The sequence below is a fragment of the Lissotriton helveticus genome, chromosome 1_1 (genome assembly GCF_964261635.1).
Source record: "Lissotriton helveticus chromosome 1_1, aLisHel1.1, whole genome shotgun sequence".
NCBI classification, from domain to species: Eukaryota; Metazoa; Chordata; class Amphibia; order Caudata; family Salamandridae; genus Lissotriton; species Lissotriton helveticus.
The window spans coordinates 181,216,932-181,230,713 of record NC_136057.1 but is presented as its reverse complement, the minus strand read 5'-3'; positions in this window follow the sequence as shown (position 1 = coordinate 181,230,713).

The window sequence follows — 13,782 nt, the reverse complement described above, 5'->3', positions numbered from 1 at the left end:
TTGAAGTTCCTTCCACAGGAGAGCGTTTCAAAGTATTCGAGTCTCCCCTGCTTATTCTGTGCAAGGTTTTTATGTAAGCTCCCTTGCATGCCAGCTCTTCTTTTTGTAACCCGAGCTCTAATCTCATTTGGGCAGGGGATGAATACCTTGGGAGGCCAAAGATCATACGTAGTGCTTTTGCCACTGTTCTGTCTATTAGAGGAGCATCCCTCCCTCTCATAGATTCACTGCCATAAGTTATGGATGGAATTAACTTAGCCTGTATCACCTTAATAAGCGGATGTAAACTTGGGCCGGAGACCATATTTTTTAAATTTCTAAGACTTGCTGCGATGGTTAGTCCTCTCTTTTTTTATGGCTTCGCACTGTGGCACGAAATTTCCCTTGTTGTCAATGATAACTCCCAGGTATCGATATTCACGGACCATTTCTAGCTTTCGAGATGACAAAAGCCAGTTTCGTATTGATTTCTTTTTGGAAAGGTTAATGCACATAACTTTTGATTTTTCGCGGTTGATGGTAAGCATATTCACCGCGGAGTATCTTGAGGTGATATCCAGCAGCCGCTGGAGGCCAACAGGGGTCCGGCTGATGAGTAGTAAGTCATCGGCATAGAATAAATTAGAGATCTGTGAGCCCCCTAACTTTGGGGCGTGCGAGTTGCATTCATTCAGCAACGTAGATAGCTCTCCCATAAAAAGATTAAAAAGTGTTGGGGCAAGTACACAGCCCTGTTTTACTCCTGTGTATGTAGGGATTTTTTTTGTAAGAAAGTCACCAGTGCCCAGCCTAACTTGCACCCATGTCTCGCTGTGTAGAAGAATTAGTTGGTTTAAAAGCTGCGGAGAAATGTTCAGCTTCTGTAACTTTTCCCACAGTAGGTTACTATTGACATCGTCAAAAGCTGAGCTATAGTCGATATAACACAAGTAGAGTGGATGGTTTGCTTCTAGGTCTGCATCAATTAATAAAGAAAGTGCTAAAATATTAGTAGAGGTGCCCATACCTTTGCAGAAACCTATTTGGTTGTATGGGATTGCTGAAACATCGGCTGCCCAAGATGATAATTCTTCTAGAAGCAGACCCGCAAAATATTTTGCCTCATTGTCGAGCAGGGCTACTAGCCGATAGTTTTTTGGGTCGCTTTGGTCTCCCTTTTTAAAGATAGGAGAGATAATTGCTCCCCTCCACGATGAAGGAATTAGTGATGTCTGTAGAATCTTAACGAACATTGGTTTAAGTGAGGCTGCCCAATAGTCCGGATCTTCCTTGAACAGAATGGGGGGTATCCCATTTGGTCCCGGTGCCCCCTCGCCTCTTCCCTTTGAGATTCTATTACAGATCAGTGCGCACTTAATTACAATTGACTGGTCTAGTTGCAAAAGGTCGAGGCATTCATGACGTGGTATTAAACGATCCTCTGAGTCGCTTATGGGTTTAAGCATTACTTGGATGTTGGGGTAAGTACAATTGAAGTGCGAGCTAAGAAAGGTTACCCAGACATCTTCTAGAACGTGGGAATTGATACCTTGACTCCGCACCGAAGCCAAGTTATTGATCTTTCTCCAGAATTGGGCGCTATTGTTAGATTTGGCGTCATGTAAGAGTTTGGCCCACAGGGCCTCTTCTGCTTCACGCTTGAGTCGCCAGATCAGTCTCCTGCGGTCACGTTTTAACAACCTCAGTTCATCCTTGGCAGCAGGGTCTATCCTTGCCCTTCGTAACTTTTGACCAATAAGAGTTTTTTGGTTTTTTAGATGAACGTTGTTTGTAAAGGTATAATTGTGATACCGCGTTTGATTTGCGGCGTTGCACCCTCCTTCGAGCTGATTTTTCCTCTGTCTTTTTCCCATATTATTGCGTAATGTTTCTGCAAATATCTCCCAGCTGGCGATTGGGTCGATAGTTTCTTTTTGGGCTTCGCCAAGTACTAGCTTGGCATGAAGGAGGAGGCCCGGAAGATCATCTGTTCTGCACTTTAACCGCCTATCATTTCCTGTGTAAACTAGTTCATGCCCAATAGCCCGTTCTGGACTTAATATTGTGAGGGCCTCTAGGGTCACTTCTTGTGGTAAGTGATCACTATAGTCAAGTAATCCGATATGGAAATCAGTTGTTGATTGAAACAAATTACCGGAGAGGAAGGTAAAATCAATTTTTGAACTGGTCGTTGTACTTTGAAATGTTGCCGCTTGGGGTCGATCCCCAGGGAATCTCCCATTAAGCGCGCGAAGACCAAGTGGCATATTACCAAGCAATAGCGATAATTATCGCTATTGCTTGGTTAGAGACAAACTTTTACCGCTGAGCTGCGGGGATTTTTATCGCAGATAAACTTTGGTATTACCAGGTATTGCCTCCTGTTACACTCTATCGTGTTTCAACCTTTGCGTCCTTGATTTAACAGTCTTTTCTCTATGTCGGGTGTCTTACTTGGTCCGTTTTCTATGTACACTTGGGTTGTTTTTTATAAACACACTTTCTCTCGCGTACCCATGCTATTCTGCCGGTATGTGTTCTTTGAGTGCGAGAATCTGAAGATTTCGGTAAGCACCACGCATGTAAACTTCGTTGTGGGATTTTTGGTCTCCTTAATAATGCGCACTAAGTGAGTGTTGTCCAATGGGTATTTACACTTGTATGTGAAACGTCTCAGAAACTTGTTTATTTTCCAGTTTCACCCACATCATCCGTGTACCCCACCCTTCGAACTCTGGTTCTTCCCATCACTTGCGGCGTATCTTTTTTGCCACTCACGACCCTTTCTGCACCAGTTTTCACGTTGCTTTGGAGCTTATGTTTAACTCTAATTTTTCGGTTCGTACTTTACTCATCTTAGTGGAATAGGTCCGCTCCCTGACTTAGTGTTTGGTTTCTTTACAGATAAATAGCATTCCCCTGACGAAGGGACCCCCGTCCCGAAATGCATTGGGATTTTGGCATTTTGAATCGTTTTGTGATGTACTACATACTGAGTATTATTTGAACATTACCTGAGTCTATATGATAAAAATATAGGACCTTTGGATTAAAGAATATTCTGATGAACGTTTTGGTCTTTTGAATTCGATGAACAATTGGAGGCTGTTATCCTCCATAGGAGCTCCACAGGTTTTAGTGTGGGTACTTCCTACACTCCCCTGGTTACACCAGGAAACACAGACTGGACTCAAGAGACAGTTGGTCGGGGAGCTGGCTTAAGACAGGGGAACAGTTGTTATTAACAGTTATAAGTTTATTATTTACAGCTCTTCTTGCAGCTCTTGCTGCTCTCTTCGCTGCTTTCTGTGAGCGGCCCGTTAGTCACCGCGAGCCCTCCATGCTCTCCATGCTCTCCAAGCTCAGTCCCGTTCCCTATAGTTCAGAGGGACAGGAAACCCTATCAAGAAAAAATGCCGCTGCAACTGCGCATTAGTGACAATGTCAATGTGGTGTGCAGCTCCTAGAGGGAAGAATACTGCTGTGCTTCTGTGTGGAAGAATAAGGGGAGCGGCGGGAGAGGTGGTGCGATAGAGTGACTCACCTCGCTGTTTCAGGCTGCTCACGCCAGGATGAAGATTCCTGCAGGGCTTTAAGTGAGTGAGGCACCGCTCAGAAGCCCTGCGCTCCGCGGCGCTGAGCTCTCGCCGAGCTCCTCCAAAATCCAAACGCTGATTGCCAAACTCGGCGTCCTCCCATTACCAGCAGCACGCCAGTGCCCGCGGAGGTTAGTCCAAGGAACGTGAGGACGGGGATAGACCCCCCTGCTCTTCAAGCTTCAAGCCGATGCCTGCCGAGACTCCCGCTTTTCTCACTGCTTACGGCTACGACTACAGATTTAACTTTTCAATTATCAGGCTTGTTCAGGTTCTTGCAGCGCTGCAGCGCAGCAAAGTACCTGCACTTCTCAGCACATGCTACAATACCTTTAATGGGAGAGTATCTGCACTTCTCCGAAGCAAACTGGTAGTCTAGCTAGTGAGTACCAACACTTCTATATTTTCATTTAAAGCACTGGTAGGGAGCTCTTTAGCATTCAAAAGGGCACAGGCTTAGGCTTTCCACCTGAGCTCTAATATTTGCACTTTATAGAGTGTGCACTTTTTGGATACATCAGCGAGTTATGGTCTCACTACAAGCAAGTGTCAAAGCTTTGTATCTCTTGTATTAACTGAATGTATGTGTAAGAGCATCTGTGGGGGTGAAGAGGTGAATGTGAAACTTAATGGTTCTTATGCCCACCTCACTACTCAGAGCTTTCTGAGCTGGCTTTGTTTTAGTAAACAATACAACTAGAAGATCACACACTTCCATGAAGAATAAAGTTCGAGATCTTGGGAGGAGAAGCTCAGTGGGTTTGTGCCCTGCAGCAGCTTCCAGTCTCTCTGTCCCCCACCCCCATTCAGCAGGCTTGACAGTGTTTGTGTCACATGACCCCGCTCCTCTCCTGGACACCAGACTGGAACTGGCAAAAGTGCTGTCAACGACCAATCAAGTGCAAGTACAGGGAGTGGAGTGGTAGGGGGCTTGGAGGGTAAGGAGGCATCTGCACTGGAGAATGAAGTCTATCAAGGGGGCAAGATAACGAGGGCCAGTGAGCCCGTGGGCAGAGCAGTTCTAAAAATGAGAAAAGAAACCAAGCATTGGTAATGCATTGGTTTTGCCTATGTGCTGACTAATAAGCTTCTTTTAATCAATCCCCATCATGGACGAAGGGACGAAGAAAAAGGCTCCCTGACACGTATCACTGGAAGGGGAGGATGTGGCGCAGCTGCCAAAGCTGCTGACTCGAGACCTGAGGTTCCTGGTTCGAGTCTTGGCAGCGCAACATCCTATGTTTCTGAGCAAATCACTTAGGGGCAGATTTACATGCCCCTTGAGCCACTATTGCGTCACTTTTCCCATGTTAAAAGTGACGCAAAGGTGGAGCCTTGTAAATAAGTGCCTTAATCTCTGTGAGTGATAAATTGAGCTATATAAATACATTAATTTAATTTAAAGCATCACGCAAGCCAAAGAAAAGACAAAACTGTATGAAAAATAGTTACACCAAAGCAGATGTTAACAGTATTTTGACTACAGGAAACTGATAAGAGAAGCAGACGAGGAACAAGCATTGATAAATGCAGGAAAATATGCTACAGCCAATAGAAATGGAGAAAAAGTAAGTGCCAATCACAGGAACCAAGGAAAATCCAGGAAAGTGAGGGGGCTGGATGTATGTAAGTCCCTTTTAAGATTTATATTCAAAACAATACTTTTCACAAGCACAGCATAATCTGGTTCCTTCTTTGTTTAGCCGGTGGTTGAGGTTGCTTTGTTGTTGTTTTTTTGAATGGTACCATTCTTATAAATATGTATTTTTTTTAAAACACTACCACCACACATAAGCTAGCGGGCCCATTTAAAAGTACATTAATAGTATTTTTTCAAAATCCACACATCCAATTTTCTGGTGCACTGTTCTGTGGTTATTAGTGTGTCTTCAGCGTGCTGTGTACAATTAAGAGGTAGAGACTTGTATATTTACGCATATATATCTTGTATGAATTGATTTAGAGTTGTTCCATTGCCCTTGTCCTGAGGAGACCAAGAAGAATACATAGGCTGAAACGCGTCTGCGTCGACATTTGTGGAGGAGTCTTCGCTAAAATTAACAAAGAGTGATTTATAACTTTTTGTGACACAAGAGAGTTAAAGAAAAGGCACTTTTGCTTCAGTGTATGCTTTTGACTTCCTCTAAGTGGATCGCCTTGAATCAATGGTGATCCACCTAGAGGTAGACAAAAGAGATAATATTGTGGGGTATTGGTAATGTAGAGTGTTTCAGCAGTGTTTGTATTTATTATATGTATTTTCGTATGTCTACGAGCAGTTTATTTGTCTGTAGATCGGTCCCATATTGTATGTGTGCCTCAAATTGACTTAGGTTTAAATGACAGAAGTACTAATGACTGGAACTAGAGCAATTGAATGTTCCCTATGCTATAAATAAATGTTTACATATTAGTGCCCCCGCACCAATTGCTTTTGTACATGCAGGCAAAACCTAACAAGCAGTGCAGGTGAAACTTAAATAATGTAAGGGTCACGATCCCCACCTTTGTGGGCATTTCACCTCTAACACAGTACTGCGCATGTATATGCAAACGATGCCAGCTGTGTTCTGCTGTCAATAGGCTGCTAAACGTCACCCCCCCAAATCAGATGCCTCTAGGTATTATTATTGGGGGGTTTTCTGTTTACCTCCCTGTGAGTTCTGCTCCTTGGCCAGCACACAGATGTCACCTCCATGGAGCACAGCTTCACAGATGTGTTTCACTGTCTACAGCAGCAAAGGCCAGGAGAATCACCAGCCCATGTTGGATACTTACATTTTTTATTATACGTATATTTGTGAGTATGCTACTCTCTCGATTGTGACATTCCAAAACTGCTGACCCGCCAAGAAGCTTGTTTCCCTCAGTCCGCAACCTTCTCACTTTTTTATTAGTCATCCTTTTTTACAAGTTTAAATATAATTCACGTGTTTTGTATCATTCTGGACGCAGCATTTTACTTCACTTACTTTTTGCAATAACAAATAACCAAAGGAAAAAAACATATCATTAGATAATGAGCTCATTATATGTTTGCACTTCTATTATATTATTTTGTTACCTAACATATGAAAATAACATCATTTACAAATCCAATAGCTCTAACAAATGCGAGAACGTTCGCATTGTAAACGCAGAGGTGGGGGTGGGTGACACGGAGGGGGGATGGTGAGGTGTGTGTGTGTGAGAGAGAGTGAGAGAGAATACGTGGCGGGGGGATTAAACGTGTTTCCCAATTACCAGGCGCAGTAGCATCTAATGTTACTAGAGGGGCAGTCTGCCTGACAACAACCAGCTCTTCTTTGGGGCAATTTGCATACCCAGAAGCCACTGCAGACCCACAATCACTTTCGTTTCAATGCAATGACCGCAAACAGCCTTTTGAAGCTTTGAAAATCAGGAATATATTTATGTGTATACAGGTTTTGGTGAATGAATGAACCAAATCTTGTTATGCGCATACTTAGCCCAGTGGGCGTCAAGGCGCCTAAATCAAATATAGCAGCACAAAAATCCCCCATTCTGCAACCTTCTCTTATTGATATGCCCTCTTAAAAAGGTAAGTTTTAAGGGCTTTTTTAAATGTATCCAATGTAGGAAGGGTTTTGATTAGGATGGGGATAGAGTTCCAGAGCTTTGGAGCGGCAACAGAAAAAGCTCTGGCTCCCCATCTAACTGATTTAACACGAGGAACAACCAGTTGACACAGTCCAGAGGAACGAAGATCTCGTGTGGGGACATAGCGCGTGATCAGGGAGCCAATGGCGCTCGGAGGGCCTTCTATAAGGGCTCTGTAGACCAGACACAGAATCTTGAAAGAGATTCTTTGATGAACAGGAAGCCAATGGAGTTCTTTCCTGGCTGCAGTGGCAGAGGAGGATTTAGGGAGAGCCAGGACAAACCGAGCTGCAGCGTTCTGCACAACCTGCAGTCGGTGAACCAAACTTTTATTGGCTTCGTTGTAGAGAGAGTTACAGTAGTCTAGTCTTGATCCCACCAAGGCAACAGCAACTTGTTTCCGAGCCTGGGGGGACAGATACCCGCGGATTTTATTGAGTATCCTAATCACACCCCAGCAAGTAGACACGGTCCTGTTGACTTGAAGGGTCATAGAGAGAGAGGTGTCGAATATTACACCCAGATTTCTGGCCGATGGGACGGGAGTGGGGCAGATGCCAAGAGAAGATGGCCACCACTCATCAGACCAGGCATCTTGGTCCTTCCCAAAAATCAACAGATAGCATTACATTTATTCATGTCATAATATTGCTTTGCAGTTATGTCGCTGCGTACACACTGAAGCAGAAACGTTGGGGCATATTATCAAGGGGGTTTATCTCCGCTTAAAGCCAAAAAAGCGTAGATAAAATTATCTCCCTATTACCTAGCTGTGTGCACTGCACACCTCAGGCCCGGAGGAGGAGAGGGACATGGGTTCATGGAGCACCAGTACCCTCGGCGGCACACCGCGCTGCCATTACCACGCGTCTTCGTGAGATACGTTGTGATGTACCGCGATCTAAAAGATCACATTGTAACATCATACAACTGCGCACGGGACTCACTGCCTATGATCGAGGTCATGACTTAAAATGATAGACCACATAAACAATGAACTGCTCTACGCTAATCATTCGCTTCAAGCACAGCCGGCCGCAGCCGGACCCGCGATCTTGTTACTCTGGCCTTTCCTCCGTCGGCTGCAGGATAGGGGTTGCTTAGCTTTTTTGGCGTTACCACTAGTACGCGTTTGGACTACTTTCACTTCCAGCCGCAATTTTTTCTGTTTGTATCTTTTATGTAACGCACGTAATCCAAAGTCCTCATGTATTGAAACTGGTTCTTATGTAAAGCGCTCTGACACCTTCGGGTAAAGTTTGCGCTATATAAAATCGCATTAAATAAAACATGAAAAAAAATAAGGCTTCTTGACGCTAGAGGGCGGGCACAAACAAGCACAGTCACCGGCAATTTAAAATCATTAGAAACAGATATTCTGGTTTATAGTGACCAGAGTACTCTGTGCGGGACTCCACTGGCTCCTAGTGTCAGCCTCTGGTACTGCACCCACAGTGTATTTAAAGCGTGGGGCCTGGGAGAGGTTATTAGGGCACCCTAGTGACCACTTGTTGTCCTGCGCCCTTGTGGTTTGTGAGACCCTCCTATTCCTACTGGACCTATAGTCAGTTTTGCCAGATTTTGAGACCTGTCCGAAACCTAAAGCTATCCGAGTCGTACAAATTCATACTCAACTCAAAACGACAAGACCAGTAGCGGTCCAACCCAACCCTAAGTTGAAAATCTCAATTTGTGCAAAAACATACTTCAAAAATATTTCTAAATTCTATCAGTGGCCGCCGGCACCAATCTGGGGTGGCGTGGAGGCATGGGTGTCCACGCTGTGTCTCTCATCTGCGTCCCAACTCTGCTGGTACCGAACAGGAACCAGGAAGCACCCAGGCTCCCCTGACCAATCACAATGCTGCAATATGTTATGTTATGTTATGGAAACTTATATCGTGCACAGCTGCTCCAGCAAAGGAGCGTCCTGGCGCTTGACAAGGTAGACAACACAACACAACAAGAAAGCAACAGACTGAAAAAAAGAGCCAACAGGCTTAACAGAATAGAAAAGTCGTGAGGGCCCTACGAAATGAGAGGAGATCATCCAGAGCACGTATATTTAAAGGCAGAGAGTTCCACAAGACTGCAGCCCGAACTCGAAATGAGCGTCCTCCAGCTCGGCTAAACTTAAACCGAGGGACCACTGCGAGTTCATGGCCCAGGGATCTTAAAGAGCGGGCAGGGACATAGGAAAACAATAGATTCGTAAGAATCGGGGCAGGAGAGCCCTTAAGGATTTTGTAGGACAAGCAAAGCACTTTAAATTGAATCCTCTGCTTGACCGGCAGCCAATGAAGGGAACGCAGAGTATTGGCCACGGAACCGAACCTAGGCAGACCCACCACCGCTCTGGCTGCCGCGTTCTGAACACGTTGCAGACGTGTGATTTCGGCCTGATTAACCCCCACCGTCGCCTGCACCACAAGCTGCCTAGTCGAGGCATCAAAAAATTTCAAGACTGGTCTTAGACCTCGCAAAATGCCAAAACAGCATGCAGCAGTTCTCTTGGTGTGAGAGACAAAGCTAAGGGCAGGGTCTAACCACACCCCGAGATTTTTTATCTCCGTAACCGGAGTCGGGGTGATCCCAAGCTCAGGAGGCCACCATATGTCGCCCCAGAGTTCCGCCTGCTTGCATTCTGGAACCTTGGGGCATCCAAGTGAGAATCCCCGCTGAGCGTGACCGCCAGCTGAGTGTCGTCAGCATATGAGACCATAGTCATGCCCCACTGCTTGAAGACATCAGCCAACGGCCTCACATATAGATTGAACAACGTGGGGCTCAGCGAAGATCCCTGGGGGACCCCAAGGCCCAGAGGATGGCGTTTGGACTGGTGGGGCGGAATAGCCACGCAAAAAGATCGATCGGCAAGAAAGGAGCGGAACCACTGGAGGGCAGCCCCTATGATGCCAGCTTCCTCCAGGCGCTGGAGCAGGATCTTGTGAGAGACGGTGTCTGAGTGCCATGGTTCTGCGCTCAGCCAGGGAATGAGAACCTGGGCATGTTCTCCATGCAGGCCGTAATGCAGCCTGCATTAAGAATATGTGAAGAACATGTGAAGTGCGCATGACTGTTTTGGCCGGCACCAGAGGGCCAGCCAAACAGTCACTGCGCACTTGGGGGCAGATTTACAAGAAACTGACGCATCTGTTGAGATGCGTCAGTTTCCCTGTGCCAGCCTGCGGTACCCTTGCGCCACCATGAATGCGCCGTATTTATAATACTTATTTACAGCAAGGGGTGGTGATGGACAGAGTCTCTGAATTAAGCAGAGTACTCTCACCCAGTCAGAAGATCAGGGCTAGATCCAACACCGTTTTTTAGCTCATTGTACCATCCCAGTTTCAGAACCCGGCTGTATGCAAATTAGTCTGTCCCTGGCCCAGTGCATCATGGGAACAGGGCAGACCAGACTACAAAAGCCAATTCTTACACTGGGAAGGAAACAAGCTTCCGGGGACCGGTTTCTGGCATTACAGCCGTCTTCGGCCCGGCTTGCTTGAATCCTGATGGTGCAATGAGCAAGGGACTCACATCTGAGTATAGCCTTCCACGCTTAGGGTGGACAAAATTATTTACTACAAGGGGTGGTGATGGACAGAGTCTCTGAATTAAGCAGAGCACTCTCACCCAGTCAGAAGATCAGAGCTAGATCCAACACTGTTTTTTAGCTCATTGCACCATCCCAGTTTCAGAACCCGGCTGTATGCAAATTAGTCTGTCCCTGGCCCAGTGCATCATGGGAACAGGGCAGACCAGACTACAAAAGCCAATTCTTACACTGGGAAGGAAACAAGCTTCCGGGGACCGGTTTCTGGCATTACAGCCGTCTTCGGCCCGGCTTGCTTGAATCCTGATGGTGCAATGAGCAAGGGACTCACATCTGAGTATACCCTTCCACGCTTAGGGTGGACAAAATTATTTACAACAAGGGGTGGTGATGGACAGAGTCTCTGAATTAAGCAGAGTACTCTCACCCAGTCAAAAGATCAGGGCTAGATCCAACACCGTTTTTTAGCTCATTGCAGCATCCCAGTTTCAGAACCCGGCTGTATGCAAATTAGTCTGTCCCTGGCCCAGTGCATCATGGGAACAGGGCAGACCAGACTACAAAAGCCAATTCTTACACTGGGAAGGAAACAAGCTTCCGGGGACCGGTTTCTGGCATTACAGCCGTCTTCGGCCCGGCTTGCTTGAATCCTGATGGTGCAATGAGCAAGGGACTCACATCTGAGTATACCCTTCCACGCTTAGGGTGGACAAAATTATTTACAACAAGGGGTGGTGATGGACAGAGTCTCTGAATTAAGCAGAGCACTCTCACCCAGTCAGAAGATCAGAGCTAGATCCAACAGCGTTTTTTAGCTCATTGCACCATCCCAGTTTCAGAACCCGGCTGTATGCAAATTAGTCTGACCCTGGTCCAGTGCATCATGGGAACTGGGCAGACCAGACCAGACTACAAAAGCCAATTCTTACACTGGGAAGGAAACAAGCTTCCGGGGACCGGTTTCTGGCATTACAGCCGTCTTCGGCCCGGCTTGCTTGAATCCTGATGGTGCAAGGTGCAAGGGACTCACATCTGAGTATACCCTTCCACGCTTAGGGTGGACAAAATTATTTACAACAAGGGGTGGTGATGGACAGAGTCTCTGAATTAAGCAGAGTACTCTCACCCAGTCAGAAGATCAGGGCTAGATCCAACACCGTTTTTTAGCTCATTGCACCATCCCAGTTTCAGAACCCGGCTGTATGCAAATTAGTCTGTCCCTGGCCCAGTGCATCATGGGAACAGGGCAGACCAGACTACAAAAGCCAATTCTTACACTGGGAAGGAAACAAGCTTCCGGGGACCGGTTTCTGGCATTACAGCCGTCTTCGGCCCGGCTTGCTTGAATCCTGATGGTGCAATGAGCAAGGGACTCACATCTGAGTATACCCTTCCACGCTTAGGGTGGACAAAATTATTTACAACAAGGGGTGGTGATGGACAGAGTCTCTGAACTAAGCAGAGTACTCTCACCCAGTCAGAAGATCAGGGCTAGATCCAACACCGTTTTTTAGCTCATTGCACCATCCCAGTTTCAGAACCCGGCTGTATGCAAATTAGTCTGTCCCTGGCCCAATGCATCATGGGAACAGGGCAGACCAGACTACAAAAGCCAATTCTTACACTGGGAAGGAAACAAGCTTCCGGGGACCGGTTTCTGGCATTACAGCCGTCTTCGGCCCGGCTTGCTTGAATCCTGATGGTGCAATGAGCAAGGGACTCACATCTGAGTATACCCTTCCACGCTTAGGGTGGACAAAATTATTTACAACAAGGGGTGGTGATGGACATGAGTCCCTTTCTCACTGCTCCATCAGGATTCAAGCAAGCCGGGCCGAAGAGGCTGAAATGCCAGAAACCGGTCCCCGGTAGCTTGTCTCCTTTCTGGTGAAGAATTGGCTTGGTAGTTTGGTCTGCCCTGATCCCATGATGCACTGGGCCAGGGACAGACTAATTTGCATATAGCCAGGTTCTGAGCTGGGATGGGGCAGTGAGATAAATAACGGTGATGGATCAAGCCCTGATCTTTGGACTGGGTAAGAGTGGTCTGCTTAATTCAGACACTCTGTTCATCACCACCCCCTTTTCTGAATCGTTTTTGGCCACTATAGGTGTGGCAGGGTATACTCAGACATGAGTCCCTTTCTCACTGCTCCATCAGGATTCAAGCAAGCCGGGCCGAAGAGGCTGAAATGCCAGAAACCGGTCCCCGGTAGCTTGTCTCCTTTCTGGTGAAGAATTGGCTTGGTAGTTTGGTCTGCCCTGTTCCCATGATGCACTGGGCCAGGGACAGACTAATTTGCATATAGCCAGGTTCTGAGCTGGGATGGGGCAGTGAGATAAATATCAGTGATGGATCAAGCCCTGATCTTTGGACTGGGTAAGAGTGGTCTGCTTAATTCAGACACTCTGTTCATCACCACCCCCTTTTCTGAATCGTTTTTGGCCACTATAGGTGTGGCAGGGTATACTCAGACATGAGTCCCTTTCTCACTGCTCCATCAGGATTCAAGCAAGCCGGGCCGAAGAGGCTGAAATGCCAGAAACCGGTCCCCGGTAGCTTGTCTCCTTTCTGGTGAAGAATTGGCTTGGTAGTTTGGTCTGCCCTGTTCCCATGATGCACTGGGCCAGGGACAGACTAATTTGCATATAGCCAGGTTCTGAGCTGGGATGGGGCAGTGAGATAAATAACGGTGATGGATCAAGCCCTGATCTTTGGACTGGGTAAGAATGGTCTGCTTAATTCAGACACTCTGTTCATCACCACCCCCTTTTCTGAATCGTTTTTGGCCACTATAGGTGTGGCAGGGTATACTCAGACATGAGTCCCTTTCTCACTGCTCCATCAGGATTCAAGCAAGCCGGGCCGAAGAGGCTGAAATGCCAGAAACCGGTCCCCGGTAGTTTGTCTCCTTTCTGGTGAAGAATTGGCTTGGTAGTTTGGTTTGCCCTGTTCCCATGATGCACTGGGCCAGGGACAGACTAATTTGCATATAGCCAGGTTCTGAGCTGGGATGGGGCAGTGAGATA